This window comes from Elaeis guineensis, chromosome 16 (genome assembly GCF_000442705.2).
Source record: "Elaeis guineensis isolate ETL-2024a chromosome 16, EG11, whole genome shotgun sequence".
NCBI lineage: Eukaryota > Viridiplantae > Streptophyta > Magnoliopsida > Arecales > Arecaceae > Elaeis > Elaeis guineensis.
Window position 1 is genome coordinate 1396480 of NC_026008.2, and position 13346 is coordinate 1409825.

The 13346-nt window shown below is 56.2% G+C and overlaps 1 long non-coding RNA gene and 1 pseudogene across 1 annotated transcript in view; one reads left to right on the forward strand and one right to left on the reverse strand.

Annotated features, from left to right (window-relative positions):
• Positions 1 to 13346, reverse strand: part of LOC140854323 (uncharacterized) — a 135743-nt gene that overhangs the window by 82886 nt on the left and 39511 nt on the right. The gene's annotated exons all lie outside the window — the stretch shown is intronic.
• The window catches only part of LOC140854320 (uncharacterized), an 89598-nt pseudogene that overhangs the window by 74990 nt on the left and 1262 nt on the right, over positions 1 to 13346 (forward strand).

The following is a 13346-nucleotide window of genomic DNA, read 5'->3' on the forward strand; positions in this document are numbered from 1 at the left end:
TGAAATCCGAAATGGAGTCCATGAAGGTCAACGATGTATGGACATTGGTTGACCCACCTGAAGGGGATAAACCCATTGGGTGTAAATGGGTCTTCAAAAGGATGAGGGATGCAGACGGAAAGGTGGAGACCTATAAAGCCCGTCTGGTAGCCAAGGGGTATCGTCAACGTTATGGTATTGACTATGACGAGACGTTTTCCCCTGTGGCAATGCTCAAATCTATTCGGATAATGCTTGCAATAGCTGTCCATCTAGATTATGAGATCTGGCAGATGGATGTAAAGACAGCTTTTCTGAATGGAGAGCTGACCAAAGAGGTGTATATGATACAACCTGAGGGGTTTACATCCACAGATGAGTCCAAGGTGTGCAAGCTTCAGAGATCCATTTATGGATTGAAGCAAACTTCTCGGAGTTGGAACATGCGTTTTGATAAGGTGATCAAAATGTATGGCTTTATTAAGAATGGAGAAGAGCCCTGCATCTATAAATGGTCCAATTGTGGTATTCTTTATCTTGTACGTGGATGACATTCTCTTAATCGAGAATGACATCCCCGCACTACAGGGAATAAAAGTTTGGTTGTCATCACAGTTCTCCATGAAGGACTTGGGTGAAGCATCCTACATCCTAGGGATGAAGATCTATAGGGATAGATCTAAAAGGATGCTTGGGTTATCCCAATCCATGTACATAGACACTGTGCTGAAGAGGTTAAGCATGGAGAATTCCAAGAAGGGCTATCTACCGATAGGCCATGAAATTTCTCTCTCTAAGAAGGATTGTCCGACAACTCCTGAAGAGAGAGAGCGTATGAGTAGAGTCCCATATGCTTCAGTCGTGGGATCTATCATGTACGCCATGACATGTACAAGACCAGATGTGGCATACTCACTAGGAGTAGTGAGTAGATACCAATCTGATCCTGGAGAAAATCACTGGAAAGTGGTTAAAGCCATCCTTAAGTATTTGAGAAATACTAAGGACCAATGGTTGGTTTATGGCGAGTCAGATCTGAAACTTGTGGGGTTCACAGACTCCAGCTTCCAATCTGACCATGATGACAGCAGGAGTGTGTCGGGTTATATCTTTACTCTGTATGGTGGAGCCATCTGCTGGAAGAGTTCCAAGCAGCATACTATGGCAGACTCTGTTTGTGAAGTGGAGTACATCGCATCATCAGATGTTGCGAAGGAAGCTGTGTGGCTAAGAAAATTCATCACCGAGCTCGGAGTAGCACCCTCCCTCGATGGTCCAGTCCTGCTCTACTGCGACAACACTGGTGCCATAGCTCAGGTGAAAAAACTCAAAGCACATCAGCGGACGAAGCACATCTTGCGTCGCTTCCACCTGGTCCGAGAGAACGTCGACCTTCAGAAGATCGACGGAAAGAAGAACCTAGCCGACCCCTTCACAAAAGCCTTGGCAATAAATGAGTTCGACAACCACAAGTCGAAGATGGGTATTAGATACTGTGCCGAGTGGCTTTAGGACAAGTGGGAGTTGTTGGGAAATGTATCCCAAAAAGCCAATCGTCAAGCTGTTGATGGTTGAGCAACCAAGTATTGTAATTGATTTGTTAATAAATAAAATATATTTGGTATTTTCATCATAAGCTTTCATCTTCTAATGAACTCCGTTGTTATGATGAAGTCCTTAGGACTATTTAGATTCGATAAAGAGAGGATTTATCGATTAGTCCTTAAAACTGTTCACGACCAAATGATAGGCTGTTAATAAGGACAACAGCTTCTATCGAGCATAGGTCGCTGTAGGCCATATGGGTTGGTTGTCCTCTTAACCAAGGAGTGTGGAGACACTGGTATGGCATACAGGTGAGATGTAAGGGTACATCATCATTGAATGTGACCAACTCCAGAGTATTCTGCTATCGAGAATGTCTCTGATGGGATATAGGTATAAGTGTCCCTTAGACCTGAGATCGCCTCAGTGACTTGCAAGCAACTCACTGTGCTTTGGTACTGGACTAACTGAATTTCTAATTCAAGGACGGAAGGCTTCTGGGCACAGTCAAGTACTTGCGAAGTCAGAGTGTGATCGAGATAGGATTGACCACTCCAAGAGTTGGAGAAAAAAGAGTCGCTGTATTTCAATTTAGCAAAACCTTGGCCAGGGTAATCAATCAGATGGATTTGATATTTTGAAATACAATGTGGACAACCTGATCAGAGTTGACAGTTGAACTCTGGGGTGTCCTATGATCATTTTGGTCAAGGGGATGAATTATATGAAAACTATATCCGCATTGGTTCTAAGGATGTTGTTCTACACATTCGACCTATCCGGTCGTCGGGTACCATTGCTAGATGGTCACTTCGATTGGTACAGGAATTTATTCCTGTGCTACCGGCTTAGGTTCGGACCTATGAGGTCACACACATTAGAGTTCATGATTTGATCGGATGGTTGATCAACGATTAAGAATCGTTCTAGGGTTAAATGATCAATACGATTGACATTTAACCCAGTACAAGTGTTGCAGGAGGATCGATTAGCAATTTGATTGCTAATTGGCTTAATTTGATTAAGCCAATGGGCTGAGATTAAGTCTAATTAAATATGATTTAATTAGATTTGGTTTGGGCTTGATTGGATCAAGTCCAATTGGTTTATTGGATAAGCCAAGTGCAAGGAAAAACTAGTCCTAGTTCAACTAGGACTTGGGTCAATCTAATTTCTAATTTGATTAAAAAATTAAATCAGATTTAAATCTAATTTAATCTGATTAAATTAGGTTTTTAATTGGGTTAAGACCTATTTTAATTGGGTTGATCTAATTTTGATTTGATTTGATTTGGGAAACCAAATTAAAACAAGTCATAAGACAGAATCCTAGTAAGACTAGGATTCCACCTTACGCCACATAATCCTTCTCCACGCCCTCTCTCTTATTCAATCCAATCTCCACTTATTTTGTGTGACAAAAGCCCTCTCCCAGATCTCTTCCACATTCACAAAAGGTCTCCTCTCTTCTTTCTTACATGGAAGGTGGTTTGAATCAAATCTAAAAGGAATAAGTTTGGATTTCGAATTCTATGAGATAGAGTTTTAGAAATCCAAAACTCTTTCAATTTTGCACCGAATTTATCCAAATTTTTTTTGGAATTTTTATGGATTTTAGGGTATACATTGTGCACTATTTTCTAGTGATCCATGCATGAAAATATGAAGGAAGTGCTCAAGAGTTGGGCATCCCTTAACTTGCCATGTTTGGATAAGCCTTGACTAGGTGTTTGACCTAGACAAGGACTCTATCATATCTCTCTATATAAGATGAGTTTCTTTGTGAAATTTTAGGAAAAGTCAGATATTTGAGAGACCTTTGTGCCATCTAAAAATTAAAGAGAAATACCTTTGGATCGTGGAGATATAAAAGACACAAGTTTGGGTGTCTAGAGAGAAAAACGTGAAGAAGAAGAGGGTCTTCTTCTAGGATTTTTATTTTCATATCTTTCCTCCCTCCATCTTGAGTTTCCTGAGAGTGTCTCAGATCTAAAACTCCTCCTTCTACTTTTCATCTTTGGAAGAGTCCAAATCAAGAAGAAGGAGGGACCTGATCAACCATCAAAGAATGATCAGTGCAGTACTAGCATACTGTGCTGATTTCCTGAAGCAGGACTTCTGATCAAGATTCGTGGGCTCGTGTGGATGACTCCTAGAGGTCGGATGCATGTGCGGCTTGCAACATCATCCTCAAGCCCAGATTAACAAGGTTAGAACATCTAACTTGCAAGGTAATAGATCTGATCTATTGTTTAATACATACATTAGATGTAGTATAAAAACATGTTGATATGATCAACATGTAGTTCATGCTATATTTATATATTTTAATTTTTGATTTAATGCTATGTAATAATCATGTAATAGGATCTTAGATCTAGAGATTTTCTGATTTTAGAAAATAAATTTTAATTTATTTTAGTCTTCCGCTGTATGATCTTGAAAAAGTTTCAAGATCTAACCCTGAAATCCTAGATCTGGTTCCTACATTTAGACCATCGTGAGACAGGTTAGTTTTACCCTACTAATGGCCGTGCCGTGATAGTAATTCAACCTAGTATGAGAGGAACCGTTGATTCACACAATTGGTCATCGCGCTTGGTTGAAAAGCCAGTGGCGCGAAGCTACCGTGTGTCGGATTATGACTGAATGCCTCTAAGTCAGAATCCAAGCTAGTGAAGTAGCGCCCAAGCCCGCCGTCCACCACCTGACCCGCAGTAGGGGCCCTCGGCCCCCAAGGGCTCATGTCGTAGGCGCAGCCCCCGCGGCATAGCGGCCACGGGCGGCCGCCTTGGAGCGCAATTTCAGACGGGCGGCGGGCAGAATCCTTTGCAGACGACTTAAATACGCGACGGGGCATTGTAAGTGGCAGAGTGGCCTTGCTGCCATGATCCACTGAGATCCAGCCCAAAGTCGCACGGATTTGTCCCACCCCACAACTCTTCCCCCACCTGACCCCCTCCCATCGTGAGCCCGCGACAGCCCAAAAATGAGGTCGGAGTTTGGCGGGGATGCCTTGCCGGGGCTCACGTCGAGGGAGCGATGGTTCGACAAGAAGCGGAATCACCGTGGCATGACATCGGGGGGGGGGGTGGTGCTCCGGACGTGCGATATTTGGCATGGCGGTGGACCCATCGGGATGCGTGGATGCTCGTCGTGGCATTGATATCGGGGGGGTGGGGGCTCCAGACGCGCGATATTTGGCATGGCGGTGGACCCGCCAGGATGCGTGGATACTCGAGGATTCCTCTTGGTTCGAGGAGGTGCGCGGAGCTATGGCCGTGTTCCCGACTCCCCCAGGCCCGTAGGAGGCGGGTCCGCCGTGGCACAACTGCGGGGCAATGGTGGTGTCCAGACTATATGCACGTTCTTGATCCCTGCGGTGGAGCCAAGTGGCGATCAGAGGACCAGCATTGGACCCCCGCCGGCATCTTACGTGGGTTGGCGCGGGCTCTGGTGCCTTTGCCGTGCCAACCTTGGATGGGCCGGAGCATGGCTGGAGCTCTGCCATGATAAGGTGCCATCATCTGGTCCGGTGCCCGGACGAAGATAAAAGCATGCGGGGACTCTGGCAAAGGCGCATGCAAAGATCGGGCACGAGCAGACGCATGCCCGGCCCAACGAGCGTAGCTCTCAGACAAAATGCACTCAAGCCGGGCCAAAGGGCACGCAGGTCATGGGGGCACGCAGGCCATGGCGGTGCGTGGGCCGTCGGGTGCACGGATTGTTGCAGGGCTGTGCAGCACGCGGGCCACGGGCGCAAGGCTGTGGGGCGTGCAGGCCGCGGGCGCACTGGACGAGGGCGCGCATGTGCACGGGCACTTGGCCGGACGCAGGCGCCAGCAGTGGGTTGCGTGGATGCACGCACCGCCGGGCGTGCAGCGAAGATGCGCAGCGGACTTGCTGGCGCACACAGTGGGATGCAGGACCCAGGAGGCGGGACTCGAGTCCCAGTGCCGGATGGTTTCCAATGGTTCCAAACTCCTCCCCAAACTTCCTAGAGTGGCTGGCCACGGTTGGCAGGGGTTTTAGGGAGCTCCCGGCAGTCGTTGGAGTTGTCCACCGCCTTTATATAAAAGCTGCATATGTGCCGGCCCTCGGCGGCAAGCCTTGGGATTGTATCTTAGTGGGATATCCATTCGGGGACATGGGCGGGTCTCCAGTATCCAAATTTCATGGGAACTGAAATAAAAGAGGTAGGGGGGATTTCTCTATGCGCCTTGAATATTTGCCGCTGTTTCGCTTTGTTGTTACCATCCCTGGGGGTGGGGACTGCGAGGAGGCTAAGGGGACGGGGGGCGTCCGGCGCTGCACGGGGCTGAGATTCTTGTGAAAAATTAGACCCGGGAGTCGGCCCCGCGGTAACTAGCCGGGCAAGGGTGCGGCCTGCCCAAAGCAGGCAAGTCCCGTAAGCATGCGAGGTGACTCGCACGTGCGATGGAGGGGGTCGGCCGCCGCACGCGCGCATCGGTTGCGAACAACCCCCGGAGCACCCGCAGGCTCTCCGGTGTCACCCCCTTAGGGTGGCCATGGTGGTGCAAGGCAGGCCAGAGGGATGCGTGCGGAGCGAGATGCAAGTTCCGACCGTGCTGTGGGGGGCTCGGACCACGCCCGATGGTGAGTGCGCCGACGCCCGGGCTCGCCCGTAATGAGGGCGGCGGGCGGTCGAACGCAGACTGAACCAAAGACGGGGCCCCCAAAGATAAAATGGCCCTGAAACCCACTAAAATGAAGGATTTTGGGCTCGAGAAATGGAGTGAACGGATAAACCCTATTCACGATCGTAGGGCTCGAAACGAGCTTTCCGTTGATATATTATCGCCCCTGTAACTCCTCCCGGATCAAAAGTTATGACCGTTCGAAGCTTGTGCCACCATTTTGATGCTCCAACCCATTCATCTGGGCTTCCCGCTGCTTCACGGTCCTAGGGCTCGGAACGTGCATTCCGTTGATATATTGTCGCCCCCGTAGCTCCTCCCGGATCAAAAGTTATGGCCGTTCGAAGCCTGTGCCACCATTTTGATGCTCCAACCCATTCATCTGGGCTTCTGCTGCTTCACGGTCGTAGGGCTCGAAATGAGCTTTCCGTTGATATATTGTCGCCCCCGTAGCTCCTCCCAGATCAGAAGTTACGGCCATTCGAAGCTTGTGCCACCATTTTGATGCTCCAACCCATTCATCTGTGGATAAGTCCCTGACAGGGGTGCTAGGGGGTTCCACATCCCAAGCTAGCCCCGACGCACGGGACGCGAGGCCTGGCCATCCGGTGCCCGTGGCCCATGAAGGCGGGACGTGCATCCCATCCCGCCCCGTTTGCAATGCTGCTCGATCGTCTGGAACCCCCAGGGTGGGAGTTGCCCGGATGCCCCGCAGTGGTGGTAGGGGGTTCCGCGTCCCGGTTTGCCCCCACTCGGGCCATCGAAACGGGATGCGCGACCCAACTGCCCGAAATGTGAGTCCCCCACGTGCGGGATGCGAGACCCAGCCATCCACCGCCTGAAGCCCGGGGGGCCGGGACGCGCGACCCGGCCCTCCCCGTTCGCAATGCCGCTCGATCACTGGGAACCCCCAGGGTGGGATTTGCCCCGATGCCCCACTGGGGTATTAGGGGGTTCCGCATCCCAAGCAGGCCACGACGTGCGAGACGCGAGCCCCGGCCATCCGACGCTCGAGGCCCGTGAAGGCGGGATGCGCGTCCCATCCCGCCCCGTTTGCAATGCTGCTCGATCATTTGGAATCCTCCGGGTGGGATTTGCCAGGATGCCCCGCTGGGGTGGTAGGGGGTTCCGCGTCCCGATTCTGCCCCGGCTCGGGCCATGGAAATGGGACGCGCGACCCGGCCGCTCCGACGTATGTCCCCCACTTGCGGGATGCGAGGCCCGGCCAACCACCGTGGGAAGCCCGCGAGGGTGGGGTGCGCATCCCGGCACTCCCCCGTTTGCAATGCCGCTCGATCATTTGGAACCCCCGGGGTGGGATTTGCCTGGATGCGCCGCTTGGGTGGTAGGGGGTTCCGCATCCCGTGCAGCACGGGCGCAGCCCTCGAAACGAAATGCGCGACTTGGCTGCTTTGGGTCGAGCCCGCGGGACGCGAGTCGCGAGCATCCACCGTCCGAAGCCCGCAAAGGCGAGACGTGCGTCCCGGCCCCCGCTCCCCCGTCTGCAGTGCTGCTCGGCACTTTGGAACCCCCCACGTGGGATTTGCTCGGGTGCCCCACTGGGGTGGGTAGGGGGGTTGCTCGTCCCTAGCTTGCCCCGGCGTGCGGGATGCGAGGCCCGGCCATCCGGCGCCCGAATTCCGCGAAGGCAGGGCGCACGTCCCGTTTGCAATGCCGCACGATCATTTGGAACCCCCCGGGGTGGGGGTCGTCCGGATGCCCCGCGGGGGTGTTAGGGGGTTCCACGTCTCGCTTTGGCCCATCGATGGGGGATGCGCGACCCGGCCGCTCGGGGTCAAGTCCTCGGTGCACGGGACGCGAGTCCCGGGCACCCGACGTCCGAATCCCGCGAAGGCGGGATGCGCATCCCGACCCTCCCCGTTTGCAATGCTGCTCGATCATTTGGAACCCCCGGGGTGGGATCCGCCCGGATGCCCCGCTGGGGTGGTAGGGGGTTCCGCGTCCAGCTTAGCCCGAGCTTGGCCCACGGATGCGGGATGCGCGGCCCGTCTGCTCGGGGACAAGCCCCCTCGGTGCGTGGGATGCGATGCCCGGCCATCCACCGCACGAAGCCCGCAAAGGCGGGACGCGCGTCCCGGCCCTCCCTGTTTGCAATGCTGCTCGATCATTTGGAACCCCCGGGGTGGGAGCCGCCCGGATGCCCCGCTGGGGTGGTAGGGGGTTCGGCATCCGCATGCCCACTCACTCGGCCCTTTGCTGTGGCCTGCCCGACCCCTTCGCCCCGGATGCCTGTCCCGGGCGCGCGGGTCTCGTTGCCCGATCGTCTGCCCCCGGTATCCCCGCGTGCGTGGGGAGCATGTCCCGGCCCTCCCCGCTTGCAATGCGGGTCGGCACTTTGGAACCCCCCCAGGGTGGGATTCGCCCGGATCCCCCTCAAGGATGGTATGGGGTGCCCCTCCCCCGGCGCGTAGCATTGGCCCGAAATGTGCGGGGGCGGACGTGGGATGGTGTTCGTTGGCTGGGTTGAGCTCGCGCTCCCCGTCCAAGCGATCAATCTCCCCATCCACCTTCGGTCGTGTTTGCGGCCGCGCGCGCGTGGACTTGGGGGGGCGTCTCTCGTTGGCCGGGTTGACCCCGTTCTCGCCATCCGTGGCCTCCAACCCCCTCGCCCCTTCGGTCGGTTCCGCGGCCTTATGTGCATGGACAGCGGGTTGTGCTCCACCCACGGATATTTCGGTGATGCGGCCGCGCGCGCGCGGACTTGGACGGTGTTGGATGGCTCGTTTGGGCTCTCTTTCCCCGTCCATGCTCTCTCTGTCCCTCCCCAAACCTTTTCGCCCGATCACGTGGCCGCGTGCGCGCGGAGATGGGACGGTGTTTGTCGACGGGGTAGGTCACGTGCTCCCCTGTCCGTGGGCCCCATCCCCACCCTCCCTCACCCCTTCAGTCGGCTCCGTGGCTCCACGTGCGGGGTTGGCCCCGTGCGACCCGTCCATGGGCCCCGTCCCCCCTCGCCCCTCCGGTCTGTTCCGTGGCCCTTCGTGCGTGGACGTCGGATTGTGACCCCCAACAAATATTTCGGTAACGCAGCCGCCCACGAGCGAGAATGGATGGCGTCGGGTGGCTCGACTGAGCTCTCTTTCCCTGTCCATAGTCTCGGTCCCTCCCCCCATTTTGGTTCGACTACGCGGCCGCACGCGCGCGGATATGGGGTGGTGTTCAGGGCAGGTTTCGTCCCGAGCGACCTGTCCAGGGGCTCCGTTCCCCCTCGCCCCTTCAGTTGGTTCCGTGGCCCTTCGTGCACGGACATCGGATTGCGCCCCCCCAAGGAATACATCGGCGATGCGGCCGCGTGCACGCGGACTGGGGATAGCGCCCCCCCCCCAACAAATACATCGACGATGCGGCTGCGTGCACGTGGACTCGGGTGGGTGCCCGATGGCTCGATCGAGCACAGTTTCGCAGTCCATGGTCCTGGTCCCTCCCCATATTTTCACTCGATTACACGCGGCCGCACGTGCGCGGACAAGGGACGGTGTTCGTTGGCAGGGACGGTCCCCTGCGACCTGCCCATGGGCTCCGCCCCCCCTCGCCCCCGCGGTCTGTTCCGTGGCCCTTCATGCGCGGACGTCGGATTGTGCCCCCCAACAAATATTTCGGTAATGCGGCCGCACGCGCGCGGACGTGGGATGGTGTTCGTCGGCAAGGTTGGTCCCGTGCGACCCACCCATGTGCGCTCCCTCCCCCCTTCGGTTGTATCCGAGGCCCTTCGTGCGCGGGCATCGGATTTTGCCCCCCCAACAAATATTTCGGTAACGCGGCCGCACGCGCGCGGACTTGGATGGCGCAGGATGCCTCGATTGATCTCTCTCTCCCGGACAAAGGTCTCGGTCCCTGATCACGTTTTTGCTCGATTTTGCATCCGCGCGTGACGGTGTCCGATGGCAGTGTCGGTCTCGTGCTACCTGCCTGTTGGCTCTGTCCCCCCTCTCGCCCCTTCGATCGGTTCCGCGGCCCTCCGTGTGCGGACTTGGGATTGTCCCCCTCCCCCCCACCCACCCAAATGTTTCGGGTGTTCTTGGGCGGGTTTGGTCCCGTGCTACCTGTCGGTGGGCTCAGTCCACCCTCGCCCCTTCGATCGGTTCCGTGGCCCTTTGTGCGCGGACTTCGGGTTGCGTCCCCCCGCAAATATTGCGGCAACGCGGCCGCGCTCCCACGGACTTGGACCCCATATGATGGCTCGATTGGGCTCTCCTTCCCTGTCCGTGGTATCGGTCCCTCCCCACATTTTCTCTCGATTACGTGGCCGGGCGCCCGCGGACATGGGATGGTGTTCGTTGTTGGGGCTGGTCCCGTGCGACATGTCCATGGGCTCGGATCCACCATCGCCCCTTCGATCGGTTTCGTGGCCCTTCGTGCGTGAAAATCGGATGTCCCCCCCCCACCCAAATATTTTGGTAATGCATCCGCCCTCCTGCGGACTTGGACGGTGTTGGAAGGCTTGATTGTGCTCTCTTTCCCTGTCCGTGGTCTCGGTCCCTCCCCACATCTTCGGTCGATTACGCATCCGCACGCGCGCGGATGTTGGCCGGTGTTCGATGGTAGGGTTGGCCTTGTGCAACCAGCCCTCGGTCTCCATCCCCGCTGGCCCCTTCAGTCGGTTCCCTGGCCCTTCGCGTGCGGACTTCGGCTTGCGCTCCACCCACCAATATTTCGGTAATGCGTCCGCGTGCGCACAAACTTGGATGGTGTTCGATGGATCGCTTGAGCTCCCACGCCCCGACCGAGGTATCCATCCCTCCCTGCTCCTTCTCTGGATTACACGGCTACGCGCCCGCGGATCGGGGACGGTGTTCGTTGTCAGGGTTGGGCCTCGAGCTACCTGTCCATGGTCCCCATCCCCCCTCGCCCCTTGCTTGTGCGGACCACGGATTGTGCCTTCCCCCAAATATCTCCGCTATGCGGCCGTAGGCGCGGACCCAGATGGTGTGACCCCCATATCTCGACATTGCTGCTTTTCGATATCTCGTGCTTGGCAGTGCTCCACTGTCGGTTGCCCGATGACGATCCTCCCTCGTGCATTCTCGGGCCGCAAGGCTCCACGTGCGCGGGGTGGACGTCGGGCGCGACGCGGCCGCGACCGTGTTGGCACGTGAGCGATCTCGGATTCGCATCCAGCGCTGGTCTCCCTGCCTTGCCGCAGCCAACCGTCGGTGGGTGCTTCCCTTCACTCTTGCTCGGATGACGTTTCTCGTGTCCCGTTGCAGCACGCTAGTTGCCCGTGTGGCCTACCCCCTCGGTTCGATGGGGGGGGGAGGGGACTCGTCGATGTCCCATGTGCCCCTTCTGACTCCCCCGCCTTCATTGTGGTAGTGGGGGGCGGACCGCGTGCGGTCCTCGAGCACCCTTGGTGGGGGCCCTATTGTGGCCTCCCGTTCCATCGGGCCGCTCTTGTCGCCTCGATCTCTCATGGATTCAGTGGATGCGTTAGGGCCGGGACCCCTCTGCCTCGTGTCCCATATCCAGATCGGTCGGTTATTGTTGCCCGGCCCGATGTGACGACGTCCGGCCCGCCCCAGGCCTCTCCCTCTCTAGAGGGGGATATGGTGGGGGGCAGGGATTCGGCGTCGCTGGAGGATGTGCTACCTGGTTGATCCTGCCAGTAGTCATATGCTTGTCTCAAAGATTAAGCCATGCATGTGTGAGTATGAACTAATTCAGACTGTGAAACTGCGAATGGCTCATTAAATCAGTTATAGTTTGTTTGATGGTACATGCTACTCGGATAACCGTAGTAATTCTAGAGCTAATACGTACAACAAACCCCGACTTCCGGAAGGGATGCATTTATTAGATAAAAGGTCGACACGGGCTCCGCCCGGTTCTCCGATGATTCATGATAACTTGACGGATCGCACGGCCCATGTGCTGGCGACGCATCATTCAAATTTCTGCCCTATCAACTTTCGATGGTAGGATAGGGGCCTACTGTCACGGCCGCATTAGCTGGCTTCCTGGGATGGCATGGGTTGATGCCTTTACCGTGCCAATCCCAAGTGTGCAGAGGCTTGGCGGAGCTCTGCAAGGATAAGGCATGGCCTGGTGTCCGTATGGCCAGGTCAAGTATTGGCACCAGTGGACAGGTGCCAAGATGCAGCAGCGCACGGCACCATGGACGGGCGCCCACTGGGGTGCGCATGGGCAGCGCACTGGCGCCATGTTCGAATGCGCCGCGCAGCAGGGTGTGCGCGGCAAGTACTGGGCACACGCGGCAGTTGGATGTGCAAGGGGATGCACACAGTGCCGGAGGCGTGTGGCACTGGGTGCGCGCAGCACAGGGCGCGTGCTGCAGCAGGATGCGTAGAGGGATGCGCATGGTGCCGGAGACGTGCGGCACAGGGTGCATGCGGCACAGGGCGCGTGCGGCAGCAGGATGCGCAGAGGGATGCGCATGGTGCCGGAGACGTGCGGCATAGGGCGCACGCAGCACCGGGCGCGTGCGGCAGGTGGATGCGCTGAGGGATGCGCATGGTGCCGGAGGCGTGCGGCACAGGGCGCGCGCAGCAGTCAGATGCACGAGCCAATGGCACAGCAGAGCGCGTGGCATCAGCCCGCGCATGGGCGCGCACGGCCGGACGCGTGCGCGCATGAGTTCGCAAGGGTGCACAGGGTGGCACCCGAACCTAGTCTTGGGCGCATGCAGCCCGGGCCTTGGCATGCAGTTGGATGGGATTCTGAGTTGGCCCGACAGTTACCTTCGGTTGCCTTGGTTAGTTGCTGTCCAGCAGCAGTTTGGAGGGAGTTGACAGTAGTTGGCTCCCAACTCCTTGGAGCGGTTGCCCTCCAAACAGATGGGAACGGTTCTGAGTTGGTTCCCAGCGGTTGGGGGAAGATTGTCCACCGCCTATGTAAGCCAAACTTGCTGGTTTGCGGAACTAGGAGTGGGTACGTTGGGATTTCGGAGAGACTGTGGGCGGGTCTCTATTATCCAGTGTATATGGGGAATTGGAATAAAGGAAATCTGTGATATTTCCCTTATGTGCTTTGATATCATGTCTCTTATGGAGGAGAGTACTGAGAGGCTGAACTAGACGTGGGTCTAGTGCCGCACAAGGCTTGCATTCTTGCAAAAATTTTGGGCGAGAATCAGCCTGACAGTTGGTATCAGAGCAGGTTTGCTCGAATGAGGGGAATTTTGGCCAT